This window comes from Salmo trutta, chromosome 36 (assembly GCF_901001165.1).
Source record: "Salmo trutta chromosome 36, fSalTru1.1, whole genome shotgun sequence".
NCBI lineage: Eukaryota > Metazoa > Chordata > Actinopteri > Salmoniformes > Salmonidae > Salmo > Salmo trutta.
The window spans coordinates 32461796-32467834 of record NC_042992.1 but is presented as its reverse complement, the minus strand read 5'-3'; the positions used below and the strand labels follow the sequence as shown (position 1 = coordinate 32467834).

The 6039-nt window shown below is 41.9% G+C and overlaps 1 long non-coding RNA gene across 1 annotated transcript; it reads left to right on the top strand.

Moving 5' to 3' along the window:
• Positions 1 to 2010: 2010 nt before the first annotated feature.
• Positions 2011 to 2273, top strand: LOC115176231 (uncharacterized). The gene is made up of 2 exons (XR_003872192.1): positions 2011 to 2082; positions 2213 to 2273. It is a non-coding gene; the product is annotated as an uncharacterized LOC115176231 (long non-coding RNA).
• The last annotated feature ends 3766 nt before the right edge of the window (positions 2274 to 6039 follow it).

Sequence of the window (6039 nt, the reverse complement as noted above, 5' to 3'; positions counted from 1 at the left end):
ATGCACTGGCCCTGCTTTAACTCAAATCCAGTCAGCCATAGTCATTTATAGTACGTTTTGTTTATAGTATTGTTGTAAGTTATTTCATATATTTTCTATATGTATTTTTCCCTTACCAGAACGGAATGATCTGTGGAGACATCTTCAAAAAAGCTTCTTTGAGTGGACGTACTGCCGCTCTGAAATTGATCAGGTCTGTGATATACAGTACTTTGACTGCCCAGCCTGTTCCCCGGCATGCTTGCAGTGTCAGTGGACGGGAACAAGAAGCTGTATCGAAAAAGGGTATGTAAAACTGTTCATAATTGATCAAATAACACCATACTCTATATCATTTAAACAATCCAAACAAGGTTTGCCTTTTCTTAGTCCAGTGTGAAAGTTTTCAAATGCAGTTCATTTTTAGCTTAAATGTTTTGAGTTTGTAATGAAATGAATTATCATAACACTGTCAAGTGTCCCACAATCAGTTACTGAGGTTGATTGCTATTTCATATGTTATAAATATATTTAATGTATTTCATGTATCCTTTCAAGGACTGATGACAAAGGATTCTTTGATTTCGTATTTATCTGCAAGGATGAGGATGTGTCTGACTTTGTGAACTATGTCCATACAAAGACTAAACATGTACGTTTCCTGTGTATCTTCTAATATGTGAAATAGGACTGGCCTCGGGCCATCTGACTCAAAAGGCAGACTCGTTATACACTATTCCAATAAAAACATATCATTTGGAGAGATGGTAATCCTCTCTCCAAGTCCAGGGTCGTTACACTACTCCCTCTGTTCAGAAATGCAACACACTTTACAAGTGCTTCTTTTTGACAGTCAATCTCTGATCTCCATTGTAGCGAACACGGCATAACTCAGCGCCCTCAGCTAGATTTTAAAAACCTAACCACTGTCCCATTAACACTCCCACCCAAAAACATGTTTTCAACCTATACTCTTCTACTTCCTTGTCTAGGATTATGGAAAAGGGGTATGTGGAACATCCCTGTGGACAGCAGCTAAAGAGTCGTCAAGGAAAACAAACGACAAACTTGATGAAGAGGGACTCGAAGTTGCCGTTTATTTTAAAACTATTAATTATTCTGTTTTGTTTTTGTCATAATTCTCAGACAACAGCAAAAATCCAGGAGGTGACCCAGACTCTCAAAGTTAAAGAGTGATTTGGGTGTAGGTGATGAGACTCTGTACAACTGGACAATGGAAGTTCAGCAATGGGCTAATACAGGTAAATTAATACAAAAAAAAGATATCCTAAATGTAACTTACCTGGACTGTCACTTTGACGTGGTGGAGAGGCTTGCCTACTCCAATGACCCTGAGCGCTAACCCTTAGAGGGTGTATTCATTTTTACATTATATTTTAGTCATTTAGCAGACGCTCTTATCCAGAGCGACTTACAGTAGTGAATGCATACATTTCATACATTTCATTTCATGCATTTTTTTTTTTTTTGTACTGGCCCCCCGTGGGAACCTGGCCCCCCGTATTCCACCAGCAGGTGCAATCAAGCCGGACAGGTGGAAGGGTAGGAGGCAGACAAAACATTCCCTGGTTCTCCAGGTTGGGGCTCACTCACCCCCCACGTAACAAATAATTTCTTACAGAAACCTTCACAGGCCCTATGTTCCTCCAGGAAGTGAGTGCAAGATACGTTGTTCATTTATAGATTTATTGTATTTCAGAGGAAGCAAATGAGAACATGGATGGTCCCCAGGTACTACAGAGAACAATTGAAGTCCTGTTTCTTAGCATCAAACAAAGGAAACAGAACCTTTACCGTCAGACAGGTTTGTTACATTTCATGAATATTGAATTGCACACACTTCATTTCTCTTTCATTTCAAAGCCATGAAATTGAACAAATAATTCAATTCTCCTTTTGTTTTAATGACAAATGGATGCAAGAAAAGACACCCTCTGTGCAGAAAGATATTGGAAGAAAAGGCCAAATTGACAGCTGCCATAGAGGAGTACAATACCCTTGTACCAGATTCAGCAATACCATCTGCAGATAAGATCCTTTCTGCAGACCTTCATGCATGGCCTTGGGAGCTGCATGGACAAAGTAAGTAGTATGTTTGTGTGTCACAATAACTATGTTTCTGTTTTGCTATCTGTGTTTGTTCAGTTGCACAAACACAGACAGCACTGCCATTAAAGTTACAAATCCACATTGCATTCTTATGAATTTACAGCTGACCTACTCACAAAGAAAATAGCCTTTGACCGGGTGATGCTCCTGAGACGGCTGAAGGAGGAGGAGGAGTTAATTGTCCCAAAGGAAGTCGAGCAGCACTGGGAAAACCTAAAGAGGGAATCGGAGAATGTGCAAGACCTTGCTTCACATGTGGCACTTGACCTAAGCAGGCAAAGTAGGGGAACTTTCATTAATATGTACAATTGATGTTGGCACCCTGTAATTGCTATTGTATTTAAGGAATAGTTCATTTGATTTACCCTGCACAGTACGATTGTTGGTGTTAGGCTGGCAATTGAATCAGTCGGAAGCTGGGAGCAGAGGTCTCTTCTTCTCCAGGACTCTGTCAAACTGATATTCCGCAAAGCTATGGGCAAAGACATCTCCCTCCTAGAAGATAACTTCATAGATGACCTCCTGGTAGAGGACCTAGATGACATCTATGACAGCATCCACTACAGCTCTGATGACGAGGAATCTATCACAGACTGAAGGTGTTCGTTTGGGCGGGTGCAGTTTGCACTGGGTGAAAAGTGATTCCATTTGTTTTGCATATGTGCTTTATCTGCCTTCCTAAGGAAAAATAGTTTGAACATTTTATGGAAAATAAACTTTTATGTTTTTTCCTTGTTGACAATGTGATCATGTGGCACAGATTTGAGAAGGGCGCTCGTCTGTTACTGCTTTTGCCCGGTTACACGACCAGGTCCGATGCACCCCTTTAAATGGCCAGTCTGCAGTTGCTACATCCACTTTTGGATTCTTGAAGAATAGAATTTATAAATGCCTCATGAACATAGTTCAACTGCCGTACCCCATCAGATCCCAAAATGTAAACATTTTTCTACTCCAATGTTTGTAAACAAAGTAAATGTAAACATACACTAATTTTATTATTAAAATTAGATGAAAAAAAAAATTGCACTTATGCAGGCAGGTCTGACATAGTGGGAGAATTGTGAACATGCACGTACAGTGAGGGGGAAAAAGTATTTGATCCCCTGCTGATTTTGTATTTTTGCCCACTGACAAAGAAATGATCAGTCTATAATTTTAATGGTAGGTTTATTTGAACAGTGAGAGACAGAATAACAACAACAAAATCCAGAAAAACGCATGTCGAAAAAACAAAACAATGAGTATTTGACCCCCTCTCAATCAGAAAGATTTCTGGCTCCCAGGTGTCTTTTATATACAGGTAACGAGCTGAGATTAGGAGCACACTCTTAAAGGGAGTGCTTCTAATCTCAGCTTGTTACCTATATAAAAGACACCTGTCCACAGAAGCAATCAATCAATCAGTTCCAAATTCTCCACCATGGCCAAGACCAAAGAGCTCTCCAAGGATGTCAGAGACAAGATTGTAGACCTACACAAGGCTGGAATGGGCTACAAGACAATCGCCAAGCAGCTTGGTGAGAAGATGACAACAGTTGGTGCGATAATTCGCACATGGAAGAAACACAAAATAACTGTCAATCTCCCTCGGCCTGGGGCTCCATGCAAGATCTCACCTTGTGGAGTTGCAATGATCATGAAAATGGTGAGGAATCAGCCCAGAACCACACAGCAGGATCTTGTCAATGATCTCAAGGCAGCTGGGACCATAGTCGCCAAGAAAACAATTGGTTACACACTACGCCGTAAAGAACTGAAATCCTGCAGTGCCCACAAGGTCCCCCTGCTCAAGAAAGCACATATACATGCCCGTCTGAAGTATGCCAATGAACATCTGAATGATTCAGAGGACAACTGGGTGAAAGTGTTGTGGTCAGATGAGACCAAAATGGAGCTCTTTGGCATCAACTCAACTCGCCGTGTTCAGAGGAGGAGGAATGCTGCCTATGATCCCAAGAACACCATCCCCACCGTCAAACATGGAGGTGGAAACATTATGCTTTGGGGGTGTTTTTCTGCTCAGGGGACAGGACAACTTCACTGCATCAACGGGACGATGGACGGGGCCATGTACCGTCAAATCTTGGATGAGAACCTCCTTCCCTCAGCCAGGGCATTGAAAATGGGTCGTGGATGGGTATTCTAGCGTGACAATGACCCAAAACACACGGCCAAGGCAACAAAGGAGTGGCTCAAGAAGAAGCACATTAAGGTCCTGGAGTGGCCTAGCCAGTCTCCAGACCTTAATCCCATAGAAAATCTGTGGAGGGAGCTGAAGGTTCGAGTTGCCAAACGTCAGCCTCAACCTTAATGGCTTGGAGAAGATCTGCAAAGAGTGGGACATAATCCCTCCTGAGATGTGTGCAAACCTGGTGGCCAACTACAAGAAACGTCTGACCTCTGTGATTGCCAACAAGGGTTTTGCCACCAAGTACTAAGTCATGTTTTGCAGAGGGGTGAAATACTTATTTCCCTCATTAAAATGCAAATCAATTTATAACATTTTTGACATGCGTTTGTCTGGATTTTTTTGTTGTTATTCGGTCTCTCACTGTTCAAATAAACCTTCCATTAAAAGTATAGACTGATCATTTCTTTGTCAGTGGGCAAACGTAGAAAATCAGCATGGGATCAAATACTTTGTTCCCTCACTGTATATATATATCTGTGTTGTCACAGCGTTTGGCCACATCTTTGGTTTGGTTGTTCGGTCAGAGTTTGTTTTGGTTATGTGCGTCGCAATGCCCGTGACGTAATAGACTATGTTTCTGAATTTTCTAATTATGTTTTTAAACTATTCAGAAATCATTGTTCCGCAATGTTTTTTTCATTTGAATATCGTAAACATTGTCGGATTATATTAAATGATGTAACAGATCAATTATTACGTTACAGAAACCGGAAAATTTGTGAACTATAAATGTGGCGCCATTTTGTAGTTTTTTCCTAACTCTAGCGGTTTGCTCTTTATCAATATCTTCACCAATATTCACTGAAATCCCCTCTCATTCGCTTATGCCAGCTTAACCATAACCCATCTATACAATTCAGTATTGCAATATTATGACATTATCGGTGTACTGTTACTTTAATTACATTTTACTATATAAAACAAACAACCGGGCGGGGGATCACGTGACCCTTGATCGAGATGGCCGCATGAACTAAGAGCGCCACACAAGTAGTTTCCAATTCCTAATCTTACCTCCACTTCAAGTTAAAACTCCTTTAGCTTTAGTCAAAAAGTCATGGCGCCTACAAAATGCGATGTTACAGGTGACATTTTTACCCTGACTCGAGCATTAGCGCCGGAAAAAGTTAGCGCAATTAGCCAGGAGCAAGAGGACCCGTTCCCCCCCCAAGGCCCAACAAATGCCAACCTCGCACTCTGTCGAAGACATCCTTTCTGAACTGAGATCCCAACGTACAGAACTCAACATTAAATTAGATGCCATTAACTCTCAGCTCAGTGCGATGGGGGTAAGGTGACAATCCTGGAAAATGCTTTGCCTGACATCAACAACAAGAACCATCAACGCGGGGTGCCTGGACGAGGCAGAGGGGCGAATCCTATCCATGGAAAACTTACTGACAGACGCCATGGAAACAATAGCATATGCTAAAAAGAAAATAGAGCATCTGGAAGAGAAAACACAGGACCTGGAAAACAGGGGGCGAAGGAATAATTGTGTTCAATTAAATCTGGGTGAAAAAGAAGAGGGAAACATGCCACTGATCAGCTACCTGCAAGACAAACTCCCCGAGTGGCTTCACCTGTCCACCGACAGGCCCATAGAACTCGAGAGAGCTCACCGAGCACTGAGGCCCCCACCAGCAGCCAGACAGCCATCGCGCCCAATCACCATACGTTTCCTGAGATTCACCGACAAGGAACGAGTCCTACAGGCGGTGAAAATCAACACCATT